This window comes from Pinus tabuliformis, chromosome J (genome assembly GCF_031772625.1).
Source record: "Pinus tabuliformis cultivar Carrire ecotype Pingquan chromosome J, CPIR1, whole genome shotgun sequence".
Taxonomy (NCBI): Eukaryota; Viridiplantae; Streptophyta; class Pinopsida; order Pinales; family Pinaceae; genus Pinus; species Pinus tabuliformis.
Window position 1 is genome coordinate 393605567 of NC_142295.1, and position 15496 is coordinate 393621062.

Here is a 15496-nt window from a genome sequence, read left to right on the forward strand (position 1 = left end):
TTGGTAGGCCGAAGTCCGATTGCAATCAATCATTGGATTTAAGGAAATCATGATGAGGCCTGGTGAAATACCTTGGGAGCTAGATCGAAGACTAAAGTGCTAGATCTGCAAAGCTAACATGAATATCATGGATAGCCAACACCACGAATGGTTTGTAGCCTCGCTCCTACCCCACCTAAGAGTTTCTTTATTACAGCAAAATATAGGGACTCAAGTAGAAGCATTGGAGATCACGATGAGATTATAGGAGACAACTATCCAGGACACTGCTCTGGGAGTCCAGCATATCCATATGGAGTTGCAGAACCTCTGCTTGGAGTTGCAAATCTTGAAGAAGGAGAAAGCCACTCGGTCGGAGGTGTACAAAGAAGTTTGGTGCCTAAAATGTAAAAGCCAGGGGCATGATAAAGATCACTACCCCATTTTTGCAAATTATATTATAGGGGGAGAGCCAATGCCCCTGAGACAAGAAGCCACGGCAGGACCAAGTGTAGGGCCTGCATTGTGTTGCACTATCTGTCAGGTAGTTGGAAAACATGTAACAGAAAAGTGCCATTTTCTATAGAAATTTGTACAAATTCCGCAACAATTATTCTCCAATTTTTGTATATCGGTTGGCCATGATTAGTGTAACTTGCATAACTATGAATTAATGATGGAAAGAACACCCATGTATCGAATGCAAATAGAAACTCAGCCTCTGGATCAAAGCGTTGGGTGAGCGTGTAGAGGATATCAGGGTCGCAGATGAAGTTGAGGAGGAGGAGGACCTGGTAGAGGTCGAGGACAAGTTATTTGCTACAATTGCGGAGTACCAGAACACTACAAGTAGGAATGTACAAGCCATACACGCTTGTCATGCCAGTATTGCACTTAGTTTTACTACGCGATAGAAGAATGCCCTATACTAATATCTAAGATGCAAGAGAAGAAGGTGCATCCTCAACAACCTACCCAAAATCTATAGATGATGAGGGTCGAGCCCCGTGAAGAGGATCCTGATGTGAATATTGTGTTGCAAAGAAGAATGATGAATCATGACGATAAAGGAAAGAAACCTGAAGAAAGTGAGTGGGTTCACAAGGCTCACAAAAAGGAGGTTGAGTTTGATCTGGAGCATGTGAGGGAAACGTTCATGGAAGCAAAGAAAAGCTTCACTAAGGCTTCCACCTCAGGAAGTGAGGACAAGCTATCTGAAGAAGTTGACCCCTCCATGCTTACCACTTTCTTGGAGACTTGTATGAAGATGTTGCGTGACAAAAAGGCTGTGAAAGGGCTTCAAGAACTGATAAATAAGTGTGTTGGTAAGGAAGATGCTCCTAAAGGACACCCCGTAGTTAGAAAGATAGGAAAACACAAGACAATAACAGGGTGAGAGATGAGGCTTACTGCACAAAAAGGAGAGTATGATATGAATCAAGTTATTTTGGATTTGTGGTCGAATGCGAATGTTTTTCCTAAACAGACATGGGAAAGAATGGGGAGACCTGCGATGCAGTGGTCTTTGATTCAATTAAGAATGGAAAATCAACAAAATATTATCCCTATGGGGAGAGTGCATGGAGTGACTATAGATATACAAGGTGCGAGCACGTTGGCTGATTTTGTAGTGATAGAGATTGTTGATGACAACAATTCATACCCTACTATTATACGGAATTCATACCTACAGATAAATATATCTTCCCTAAGTGGGTAGTTACACTTAGAACAACTAAAGTAAAGATGTTTAACCTTTTCCTACAATAAACAGATAAGATAAAAGAACCTACTTGTGATCCTTTGGTTCCTTTTATCACCTTTAAGTTGCTCCCATCACTCCCGCTCAAATTGAATTCGATCAATTGGTACCTGCCAACATAAATATAAGATGACAACAATCAAATCATATGATATATTTATTGTAAACAAATGGAATCAACAACATTTGAACATACATTCATCATAGATATAAAAAAACCTATTTGAAAAGGAACAAACAACTTTATTGATAGATAGAAGGAGAAGTTACAACCAATGTGGTCTGATCTCGTGTCACTCATCCAGCTTAGTCCAAGCCCTCATCACACCAATAGCAACATCAATCCAGCAGCATAACATTGCTTGAAAATGATTTCAAGTCTCTAAACCAATAATATTTCTCTATAATATCCAAGCTCCTTGGCTCTATGATGGGAGGCCAATTTATAGATGAATGCAAGTGTTTTTGTCATTAATATGGCATTGAATGGTTTTCCATAATTGGATTATTAGTTTACATGTTCAAAGGGATGAGAGGATAGAGGATTAGATGATCCAAGGCTATCCTAATTCGAGCTCATCTTGATAGGATAGGAGCTGGGTCCCTTCTAGAAGGCTCTAGAAAGGAGGAATATACTCAGGATCCAATGAACATTTTGATGATTCTCGTCCAGTGCAAGCTTGAGTGGGATTAGGTGCTCTGCAATGCAGCGTTCAATGAGGCTACCTTCTCTGCAGAGCAATTACCCCTTACCAAGGGTGCACTGGTGACCCAAGGAAGCACTTGAGTAGGGTTTGAAGTCAGGAAACTCTCATGGATGAAAGCACTCAATGAGGTGGCATGTCTAGGGCATGTAGCAATTAAATTAGGGTTTGATAGACCCTGTTTACACTGATTTGATTGTCGGGAGTGATGTGCCCAAATTGAACTGTAACAGCTGCCCCCTAAAGCTTGAAGTCAAAATTATAATGTTGAGTGATATGATTTATGATGTGATGAGGAGGATCTGAAGCAGACAGTGACTTGCATCAATTACAATACATAATATCATGATATATTTGAATTTTTCATGAATTGTTGAGGGAAGGCATACCCATGCTCAACATATAAAATTTTCATTACATGTACATAAATCAAATACTCATCTATAGACATAGACCCATTATAAGATGACTATCTGTGTAAAGCCATCGTACAGATGATTTAGTACTCTCCATAAATCGTAGCCCGGATGGATGAAAGTAGATTCAGGGTCCTCTATCTCGTCCAATCGTTTGCTCAAGTACAATTCTAACCATGTGAAAATGTGATCTGAAGTTGAACATGGGAAGACACCATTTGATTACCAGCCAATGATGTAAGTTGTCAATAGACGCAAGAGAAATCACCAATAATGATAATGATTCTCAAGGTACTAGAATACATTCTGCATGGTGTGAATAGATGTTCTGATGTCGAACACCATATAAAGTCTTTTGGTCGAAGGATTGTGATGTCAACCTATCACTAGAAGCAAGAAACTTTCCATTGATGTATGCAAGCCTCGAGGTACTGGAAGGGTGCTTCTAGGTCAACTTCCTAGATAATGTGATGATGTCGACAAGAAGCGACTCATTACATGAGGGCCTTGATGTATCCCCCATCAATGAAACAGAACAATTTAATTATTTTGAAGATAGAATGTGACTAATGAAACAATGTTAGGGAATGGTGGTCATGAAAATGAAGGTTTATGAGTATTGCAAAGGATGAAGTTTACTAAGTGACTTCTCTTGAACATTTCAGTGACACTGAATGAATTGGCAGCATTGACCCAAAACCAAAGTGATGGATAGTGTGATAAACCATAGGTATGATAACCATCAAGCAAATAACCCAACTCAAATAGCCACAAAGATGGAGTGAAAGTGTGATGTTCAAGAGTGACTTGCTACCATAAAGTGATTTATCCCATTTTCCATTTTCCCCAGTCATTACTGAGCAGTACCTATTTATTTTTTAACAAGCTTGAGGAGGATAACATATGATTGATGTATAACTCTACCTTTTGGGTGATTCCATTGCTATGTTATGTCTAGCAAAGGTGAAACTCAGTCTTGTCATGATGGACAAATTTGTTGCTATTTGATGCTTTAATGAGTTTAATAACAATGAGAACTCGGTCCTTTTCATGTTTAGAGAGTTTGAAAAGGGACAAAAGGAAAACTCCATGAGTTCTTTTTCGTAAATTTGTCTCTCAAGTCCAAAAAAGTGTAAAATAATACAAGAGAGAACCTATTGACCATGTTCGATCAACGTATTCCTTTTTCGTAAGTAATCTATCTCAATTCAAAAAAGGGTTAAACTTATACTAAGTAGATGTCGTTTCCAATACGTTTTTGAGCTGAAAAGGACAAGTGCCTAGCAATCTTTTCATATTTTGAGAGTCTAAAAAGAGCTGAAAGAGGACTCTAGGGGGGTTCCTTTTTCTATGTTTAACAAATCTCGAAAAAGAGATAAAAGTATGCTATGTGGTCAAAAGTACATTTTACGATCATGCACGTCAAATTCACTATGTCAGCTATAAACCTACTCAAAGAACCACCAAACAGATTAAACATACCTCTTTCATTGGTAAAAATAGGTAAAAACTATAGTTTATTCATTTAATGAAAATTAAATAACGATAAAACAAGAATTTACCAAGTCATTTTATCATTTGACATTTACCATTCAGTTTTGTGCTTTGAATTAGTTTTTTACCTCAAACTTCAGCAGCTAATTGTGGGAGATTATGTGTATCATTCTTCATGCCGTCAGGACCATGCAGGAGATCTACCTATTCTCTTTCATTTAAGGTCATTATTTTTCAATTTTAGTCAATTTTTTTAGGGTTTTGGGGTCACTAGGGTAAATATATCACGCCTTGGGATCAGCACACCCTTATGCATCAAAAACTACACTGTAGAGCGGTCAAACAGAATGGAAATTCCTCTGCATCGCATTGTCTACAGATCAGGGGTGCATTGGGCACAATTTAGAAATTTGATTAATCATTTCTACCCAAAATCTCTTCAACCTTTTGCATGAAATGGATCCTAACTAAGCATATGGTGTGATTTCAGACTTTGATTGGATCAAAATGGCTATCACATGGTGTGAAAGAGAACATGAAGAGTAGGATATGGTTGCCCTAAATGATCCTGGTACTGTTGAGGCCCTTAGAGATTGTGGGTTACTCAAATATTGCAGTTCTTGTTTCATTCATGGGATCCAATGGAACAAGATTTTCACATAGGGGACAAAGTGCTCCCTATATTGATCGATGATACTTACTTTCTCACAGGATTGTCAAGACGTGGTGCCCCCATTTCTCTTTCAGGTTCTGCCTATGGGGGTGAATCAATGAGGGACTCAATTCAACAATTCTGTTGGCCAGGTACACAACCTAGCAAATATGGAAAGATAAACATCATGGATGTTCATGATTTTCCCTTACGAACAATCCTCTTTACTATCGCAAACTTGGCATGTAGTGTGACACTTCATGTCGCGAATAGATCATACATGCAATATGTGCTTGAGTGTCTCGAGCCAACTATGTTCAACTGGTGTGAGGCAGTACTCTCTTTGATGAAAGAGCAGCTGACTAAAGTAAAAAGCGGTAAGATGAAAAAATTCAGCTATGGATAAATCTTGATCACTTTTACTTTGGAGTGAATTCCATTGATGCAAGCTCAGCATGTGACACTAGTTTAGCTGGTCCTAAAGATCCACAAATGTAGAGATGGGTAGAGTTGATGGCTAGACATGATGGTCAGTCATCAATCTCATTTTCAACCACATTATTCAGTTGGCTCCGTTGACAACATATTGTCATAGAAGAGCATCCATATGCAGGGATGGATTTCCGTAGAGATCCAGATTTTAGATTACTAGTGGGTGCTCAATGGGGTGCTATAGGTAAATTGTTTTGACCATGTATTTTTGAGTTTTTGAGTTTTTACATTTTTTTTTTGTTTTTGATGTTTAAAAGACTAAACTAAAAATGTTCTCATGTATACAAATGTTGGCACAGTTCGACCAATGGGTCATCAACAGGAGGCGGGTGAACCAGCAGGGAGAAATGTCAGAAGAGCAGTTCTCCAGGATCTAGATCTGATAGAGACACTAGCGGAGTTACAACATCATATAGAGGAGTTAACCCTCAGTGTACCATATTTTCAGATCGAGGAGTTACCGATGACACTACAATGCCATACTATTGGTGTTCCTAGCCGTTGGACAAGGCTATTGCGCATGATATCTTAGGCAATGACCTATTATCATGAGCATCATTAGATATACTTAGGATGATTTATTGTATGCATTTTGAGGTTTTGAGGTCAAATGACCAACATGTCCTGGACACAAATTTTTGTAAAAACTTTGAACATCTATTTATTTTACTTTCAGTGTTTTCGTATGGTTATGTGTAATCCTATTCAACTATTGATGTGACTTGAAAATTTACTCTATACATATGTTGTAAATGTCTATTTAACATGTAATTCACTAAAGAATCGCTCAATGTTTTAAAGTTTCTGGAAATGTGTTGATATTGAATGTAATCAAAATGTATTAGATGAACTCTAACGAATATACGATGAATAGTTGGATTTCGGACGGTATAAACATTCATAAGTTATAGTACGACAAGTTGTGAGTCTATCCTAATGATGATTCAGCGAATGCCAAGTGAAATGGAATCAAAGAGGAGTTCGATCGATGTGCTATACTCAGCGATATTTTTCGTAGAATGACCGATACAAATCCCTTGAACACTCACTAACTCGCCACTTGGAGCAAATATGTCCCATGCTGTAGAAGATAGGTTATGCGTACTACAACTAGAACCAATGGCATAACCAACAAATGTTTCCAAAGATTCCGACATTTGAAACAAATGAAAAGTGGATTACTAACCACATAAAAACTCTAAAAGTCACACTATGACAGACACACGCAGTCAAAGCATATATACAATGTTTTTACTATGCACAATCAAGCATAGTAACGTTTAAGATACATCCCATTTCGGGGATGCAACAATGGAATTACATCATAATCAACCAACTCATAAGTTCCTTTTGCCAAAACACGCTTAAAAATGTAGGGGCCCATCCATAGTGGTTCAAATTTTCATGTTCCTAATTTATCAGCTTGCTGATCATAAAGGAAGAGCAGGTCTCCTTCTGAGAATATGTGAGGCTTGACATTTCGGTCATATTGTGCCTTAATTCATTTCTTTTGTGCTTCGTTGGCCAATGTAGCTTCACGATGTGTTTCATATAGATGGATGAGTTCTAAGAAATGTGCTTCCTCATCAGAAGTGTCAGGTAACAAGTCAATTGCAAGTTTTAGTGATTAAATCTCACATTGTGTTGGAAAGATTGCCTCAAGACCATACACCAATTGGAAAGGTGTGAATCTAGTTGCATTTCTTACCGAGGTTTGGTAAGCCCACAAAGCTGAGTACATGATGAAATGCCAGTTTTGTTTGTGAACTCCTATCATTCATTGAAGCATTCACTTAAGGAATTTGTTGATGGCTTCAACTTGTTCATTAGACTATGGATGATAAGGAGTAGAAATATCATGTGAGATTCCTAAATTTGCAGTTAATTCACTCATCATGTGATTGCGAAAATGAAAACCATGATCTATAACTACAACTTGTGGTACACCAAACCATGCAACCACATGGTTGAAGAAAAAAGTGCAGTTTTCTCACGACTATTGTTTAATGTAGGCATCGCCTTGGCCCATTTCATAAAATAGTCAACGATAACAATAATATACCCATGCCCCCCATCCGAGTGAGGGTTACATGTCATGAAATCAATGCACCATTTTTCAAATGGTCTAATAGTGATGACAAGATGCAGTGGTGCAGTTGGTAATCGAGTTTTACAGTCAAAAATCTAGCATTCATGACAACTTCTGACAGCAGTAATGCAATCGTTAAATATGGTAGGCCAGAAGTAACTACACAGAGAACTTTTTGTGTGGTAGCATAACCAGGTAAATGTCCACCACAAGCACTAGAATGGAAATCAGTTAGAACTTTCTTAGCTCCCTCATGTGTGAGGCATTGTTGTGCTATAAAACAAACCCCCATTTCTAAAAAATCTTTACATATAATTTTTAATAAGAAATGGGTCCCTTTTTAAATCAACTTAGTTAGATTTGTGTGTCCACAAATAAAAACTGGTATTAACCCCATAATAAAGAAAATCTTTATTAAAAGGCCTGATATAAATAAATTATTTTATAAAGCCTTTTAGTAAAAAAAAGTGTTACTTTAAAAATTATAAAACAATCCTAGATTGTGATAAAGCGATCAGAGATCACATATCGCAATGAAAAAAGGGACAAACACAACACAACCCCCATCCAATTCTCCGATTCAAAAAGGAAATCGCAATCGGCAATCGGGGAAATCAAATGCCAAAGGTACACACACAAGGGCTCATTGTATCCTCAAATCTGATATCGTAATTGGTAATCGGAGATATTCATTGATAAAGGGACATAAGTAAAGTCATAATTAAATCTCCCAATGTGATAAAGTGAATCGAAAATTGGCAATCGACGGAGTCATATGACAAAATAATAAAAGCTTAAGCCAAACCTTGACTGAGATCAATTAATTGGGCGCACATCTCAAAAGGTAAATATATGTTGAAAAACAATTTGCATGCATAAATACCCCGCTCCACTATATTTTAAATATTATCTTTCAGTAATCGGAAATATTCATTGCAAGTGCTAAAGCCCTCCCCTTTAAAACTCCCGATTGTGATTTGTGATTTATTGCTAATCTCTGATCAATCAAATCTAAAGAACCCTTGAAATAATCATTCAGTATATGATTGACGAGATAGGTATTTATGATATTAATTCACAACGATTGGTGGTTCAAATGGCTATTCAATATTACAGTTAAGGATAGATCCTTTAAAAGATTTCATCTGTGGTAATTCTTAACTATATTTCATTTATCGTATGACAATCACCGCAATTCTATTCATTATCATATTGGCTTGCAGTAGCAGTAGTTATGTGTTATGGTTTACAACTATTTGTGCAGAGTCTATTCGAATTCAGAAATCTAGAGAAAATGGGGAAGAAATCAAAGAATTACACAACAACTCCTGCGGCTAAACAACCAGAAGAGAGCAAGAAAGGATTAATCTTAGATAGGACATGCTCTGGTCTAGGAAATACTAGCTGGGAAAGAATCTATAATCTGATAGAAGCAAAGGAGCTTGAGGAATTATCAGAGGAAGCCACTGCTGATTCAACCAATAAGTCAGAAGGAACTCTCAAGGAATTGGCTTGTTCTTATCTTCAAAGGATAGCGGTGCAAGCCAAATTTTTGCCGTATACCAATGTGGTTAGATGAGTAGTGGAGAAAATCCCTACTTTGAACAAAACATTTTGCACAGCTAATGGGAGGATATTTGGCTCATTCAAGCTTGAAGCCTGAAAAATCCTATAACAAAGCATTCCTAGAATCATTTGCAAAATAAAATGACTTGGAGTTAGACCCAATCAAGCAATGGAGGAATTTCTCGGAGAAGCACAAACACAAGACATCGGATAAGCATTCTGTCGACTCATTAGCTTCTCCTTACTGCTATGCTGGAGATATGATGTGTAGATTATGGGGAAAACATGATTCTACCAAATTCACTATAGATATGGTCCCGCTAATGGAAGCAGCAATTAATGGTTATGTTATGGATTGGGCAAATATTTTGTCTGATAGACTAGCCACAACAATTTTAGAATACAGATCAAATGCACATACAACTTCCCGGACCATTCCCCCTTTTTACTATAGTGCATATATTATGGATACTATTTGTTTTAATTCTGAATACCCGATACTCGGATGGAAATGGAATGCCCGAGATCCAAACCTGATTCATATTTATCATCAGCAATTGTGGAAATCTCACTACAAAAATCACATGTACAGAATTTGCAATGGCTTTGTTCTACCTGCATATTATTCTATTTTCAATAAACCTGCCCCCAGAATATCCCAGGAAGCACAAATTGACCTAACAGCAGTAGGCAACTAGTTCGGGGAGGAAAAATTTACTTATATAAGGCTTTTTGGCAGCCTCACTAAACCCCATGTCCTCGCCCTGTATGTGCCTGATAAATTGTTAGCACGAGAATTGGCATATCAAATAACTATTGAAGGGACATAAAAAACCCTTAGAAATTCTAAAAAATAAGTGTGGCCTATATTCCTCTTACGATGTGGCATTTTCACTTTACATGACTACAAGCATGCAGAAAAAGAAGCAGAAAAGATGTAGATGTTGAATCTTGCCCCTATTCCTAACAGGAAATATGATCCAAATAAGGTTTCCTATAATGTTCTTGAACAAGCTAAACTTTCCAAGTTCGATCATGAAGCAGATGTTTTTTATGATTTATTTGCTTCAATCAAAACATTCTTTCAAGTTAAAGCATTGGGTAGGATCAAATATGAAGAAGAAAAGTTAGAAAAATTTAATAGGATCAGAGACCAGAGGTTGCAAACTCTGCCTTTAGACCTATTAGCCACAACCCCTACAATTCAGCCACCAAGTCAAACTGAACAGAAAGCTGTCGACAAGACTCTTGTAGTGGAAAAGGTTCCTTAAAAAAGAAAATTACCAGAACAGGAGCAGGAGCAAGAAAAGAGTAGTGAACTCATGGATACGAGTGATTATGTTGATCCCAAACTACTCAAAGAATGGCAACAATTCGATTCAATCATCAGTAATACTAAGAACCTATAAGGTTTCAGCACACCTGAGGTGACAACTGGTCAAAAGACAGCAACTAATACAGTTCCCACTGAGGGAACTAGTGGTCCACCCATGACTCAAAAGGATCTAGAGATAATCCCCGAGAACCCATCCAATGAAATTGTTCTATATGTAGAAGAAATACTACCCTTGGATGTCTTCTACAGCCCTAAGCATAGGGTTGTAATCAAGAGGCAAAGGAAAAAGAGAAAACTTGATCAATATTCTCTTTTACCTTTACAAATGAAGATAACAAATGTGGTATGGAGAGAAGAAGTCAACCCTTTCGAAGATCTAACTAAACTCTCTCAGTATGCTGGAGCATACACAGCAGCTACTATGGACAAAGCATCGGAAGTAAGCAATTTTCTTAAAGAAAAAGATCAGGCAATTATTTTGCTAGAGACATAGGTACAAGAGAAGCAGCAAAGGATAGAGCAGTTAGAACAATAGTTAGCAGCTCAGAGGTAGTCAAATGATCAATTAAATGAGCAATTGCTCAAAGAAAAACAAAGAATTGATCAAAATGCAATTCAGAAGCAGCAAGAGCTATCTCAAGCATTGAGCAAGCTAAAATCATTAAATGAACAGTTGAGCAAATCAAAAGAAGAACAGATCGCTCAACTGTCACTGCAAATAGAAAGATTCAGAGGATATCCCCAAGTTGGAGAATTCAAATCGAAGGCTCTCCAAATTACCAAAATATTGTCTAATCAATTGAGCCTATTATGTCACAATATCTCTCTCGTTCTTCCCTTATGTGAAATTTCCTCATCTATGATTGATAAATCAGTTGATGCAAGATGGAAATTGGAGCAACCAGATGAAACACTAACAAAGTTTCTCTCTTGGCAAGAAACCAAAGAAGGAAAAGCTGCAAATCTACCCCAAATTCTCAAATTGCATAAGGAAATTCTATTCCTTGAATGGAAATCTCAACTGATGAAAGCAGAAAGGGAAACATCAAGATGTAGATCGGCAACAAGTAATTTGATTGAATTGATTAATAACACTCTTTATTTGTCAAATTTAATTACAGAATGTTCTCTAGGGAAACTTCCATTAGTGAAAGCATTGGAATAGACATGGAAGCAGGAGTTGGAAAAGAGGGAAAGATTAATCGCAGGCATTCAAACTTTGACATGGGATACCTTTTGGTTCTTCCTTGTTAAACCACACAGTCAGCAAACAACGATGAAATGCCTCACCAATGCAATCAGTTGTATGATTCCCGAAATTACTGATGCCACATACACTGCCCAGTTACATTCGTGAATGAGTCATCTGCTAGAATTGCAACCGATGCTTTCCATTTGCCAGCTCAGGACACAAGATAGTTAGCCAAAATAGTGAATCACTCTGACCGACTACAACATACCTATTTTGAGAAGATTATCACAATTTATGTGATTTGGTTAATACTAGTACATAGCATTTTTATTTCATAGTTTGTTAGTTTAGATAGTATTTATAGACCGTTTCATGTTTTTAAAAAGGGTCCTCGAATTTTTGTGTTAAGACTTGGAATGGAAGTTGCACTATTGTGCTTCTGATATATATTTTTTATGAAAACTGGACCTGAATTCTAAGTTTTGATGAAGAATACTTTTATGTGATATGCACTATTACTTCTTATGAAAGTGTTTCCAAGTTAAAAGGCGAGATTTGAATGCAATTCATATCGGAGGAGATTCAAACACATATGGTACTATTATCTATGTTCTTACTTCATGCTTTTATGTGAATCAACATTTATTCATTTTTGCTATTATTGATGTATGTATATGCTTTTACAACAATTCTTTTACTTATCACTATTGAATGTTTAAGAGTTGTTATTTTACATATGTATGTCAATGATATATAAAGAATAGTGTAATAATGTTTTAATTATTACTTTGTTCAACTACTTGAACAAAGTAATTATCATATGAATAAATATTCTTGTTTATAAGTAGAGTCATCTATATGCCTACTTGTTAATAAGAACCATCAAAAGTTACACTAAGAAAAAGACTTCTCGGAATAGATTAGTTATTTATGTTATTGCACTTTAGAATAAATCATCCATTATTACCATTAGATATTAGAGAATCAATCACTTATCCATCCCATTTATAAATCATTGGGAAATTGGTCCCATTATATCCAATTGGAGCCACCACACCAAACGGAAAAGGAGTTGCTTTTAAGGTCCAGACTGGGTGGTTTTCCCCAATGTTGATGTAGCGATTTTCGAGGCTTCAACATTTTTGGTGCTAGAAGGAGGGCATGAACTATGAATGGTGCCCAAACCCAAATCTATAATCCATTCTGAGAGTAAATCTCCCTCCACCTCACCTCCGACTTCTCCCTTGCATGTTGGAACTCCAGTTTTCAAACGAGAAGTAGAGGAGACAACTTCCACTGCTCAACCCCAAAATATCTCAGATAAATTAACTCCAGAGTCTCCTGAAGTGCAGTCTCTAATCCACAAACTTCAAGGATTTTCAATATCACCATAGAAATCTGAGCTATCTCAAGGTAGTGTGACTTCGCAATTCATTCCTTCTCACCCCCTCACCAGATTTCAGAGTGAAAAGATTGGTATCGAACCTACTGAGTTACCTTTGCATAAAAGGAAAAGGGAAAGGAAGAATACTGAAGGATTTGATAGTGAAACTTTCTCATCATCATCCTCCATTTCATCTTCTCCATTGCAAAGTCAACCATCCACTCCTCCACTTCAGATTGTCGTTCAACAGGGAACTGCAACTTCAACATCTATTTCTCAGCCATCTGGAACTTCATCGGCACTATCATCTGTTAGTAGCTCAACAATGGCACAAAACACATGGAGTAGTCCTAGTGCAGTCACCGTTCCTGCACCTTTGCATGCATTGCCAGCTCATCCTAAAAGATGGTTACCAAAATTCAATCTAGATGCAGACGAACACATAAACAACTTTATGTTGTTAGTCAACTTAGAAGGAGTTACTGAGGAAGATTTATTTGTCAGAATTTTACCTTATACCCTACAAGGATCAGCTGGGTCTTGGTACTTTTCCCTACCATCAGGATCCATAACTAGTTGGAATATTTTTCAAGAACAATTCTTAACTAAATATGGTGATGATAGATCTGTAGCAATGTTAATCAATGATCTTTCAAATATTAAAGCAGAATCTAAAGAACCTATAAAAGAGTTCAATTCATTATTTAATAAACTCTTAAATAAGATTCCTACTACCTCTAAGCCTACTGAAAAAGATAGAAGTGAATGGTATATAACAGCTTTACCTTCAAACATATCTATCTTCGCAGATAGAGCTGGAAAACCTACTCTAGCAGAAAATATGAAAGAGGCAATTGTCGTGGAAAAACGTATCATCACCTTAGAAAAGAAAGATGCTCATGAAGATATAAAATCTAAAAAAGTCTCCTTCAAAGATGATTCAAAGGAAAAAATGGCTAAAGATCCATATGACATGGAAGGTCTCCAAAAGGTTTTAAAAACTATGTCAAATGAAATGATAGAAATCAAGAAACAAGTAGCTAAGACTTCAACTAAAAAGCCATTTAGAAACTTTAAGAAACCAGAATCAAAATCCCCTAATGCTATATCCAACACAGAGTCAAACCCCAAGGACGATGAAGAAGAAGATACAATCTTATCCTCTGAAGAAACAGAAGAAGAGGAAACTGTAGAATGTCATGGGATGTGCAAGTTCATTTTGCCCAATTCTGATACTGAAAATGAACAGGAAGCATTCCCAGTAAGTACCAGGAGCAAAGGTACTCCTGAACCTGTTCAAGCAACTCAGAAGAAAAATAACATGGGTGGTACTACTAAAGAAAAAGCTCCCACAAAGAAATCTACAGCACCTCCTACTCAAAATCAGTGATCAACTTCTAATCCACCTTCAACATCTAAAAAATTAGTAGTTGCAGACTCTATGGATTACAACATTATTGAAGACATGAAGAAAACTAAAGCAAATATCACTATGTTTGAGCTTAGTAAGCTCAAACATCAACAAAAATTGTCGCTCAAGGAATTGGATGCAATACCTTCTTCTCCCATTCCAAATGTTGTATTGTATAAAGCTGCTAATGATATAGGTAAACCAGTAGCAGGTAGAGTAGAAGCTATTGATGCTATTCTAATCGAAGATAGATCAATTTCCCATACTCCTCCTTTTCTCTTGACCTACGAGATTTAGAATAGAAATATGCACAATTGCTTGATAAACTCAGTGGCTTCATCGAATATAATGTCGGCCCAGGTTTGTTCTAAACTAAATATTGAACCCCAAAAGTCTGCACTACATATTATCCAGTTGGATAGAACTAAGGTCCAAGTATTAAGAGAAATCAACTCAGTTACCATCAGGTTATCAACTGATCCAAGAGTGGTTCAGAGAATTTACATATTAATAGATGATATCCCTAAGTTATATGGTTTGATTTTAAGTAGAGACTGGTCTGAGAAAATTCATGGTTACATTTCTATCGATTGGTCTCACATGTGGCTGCCCCATAAAGGAAAGCCAAATCAGATTAAGATTTATCGGGAGAAGCATATGACTCATATTGTGACAGAGTTTGAACAAGAAAACTATCCTATAGCATTCAACAATAACATTTTGGGTAATTATTCATCTGAATCATTCTTTGGTAATTTTACTGCTCACTCATCACCTTTCTTGGTCAATAATTTCACATCTCAAATTGAAATTTTTTCCAAACAGATACATCAAGGTGTGTTAAAATTGCTGACGAAATTGTAAATAAAACTATAGATAAACCTTTATTTTGGTAATTATATTTTGACGGGTCTAAATCTAATGAAGGTGCATGGGTAGGATGTATTTTAGTTAGTCTTGAGGGGGAAAAGACCATGTTATCATACAAATTAGAATTTGAGTGCACAAACAATACCGCT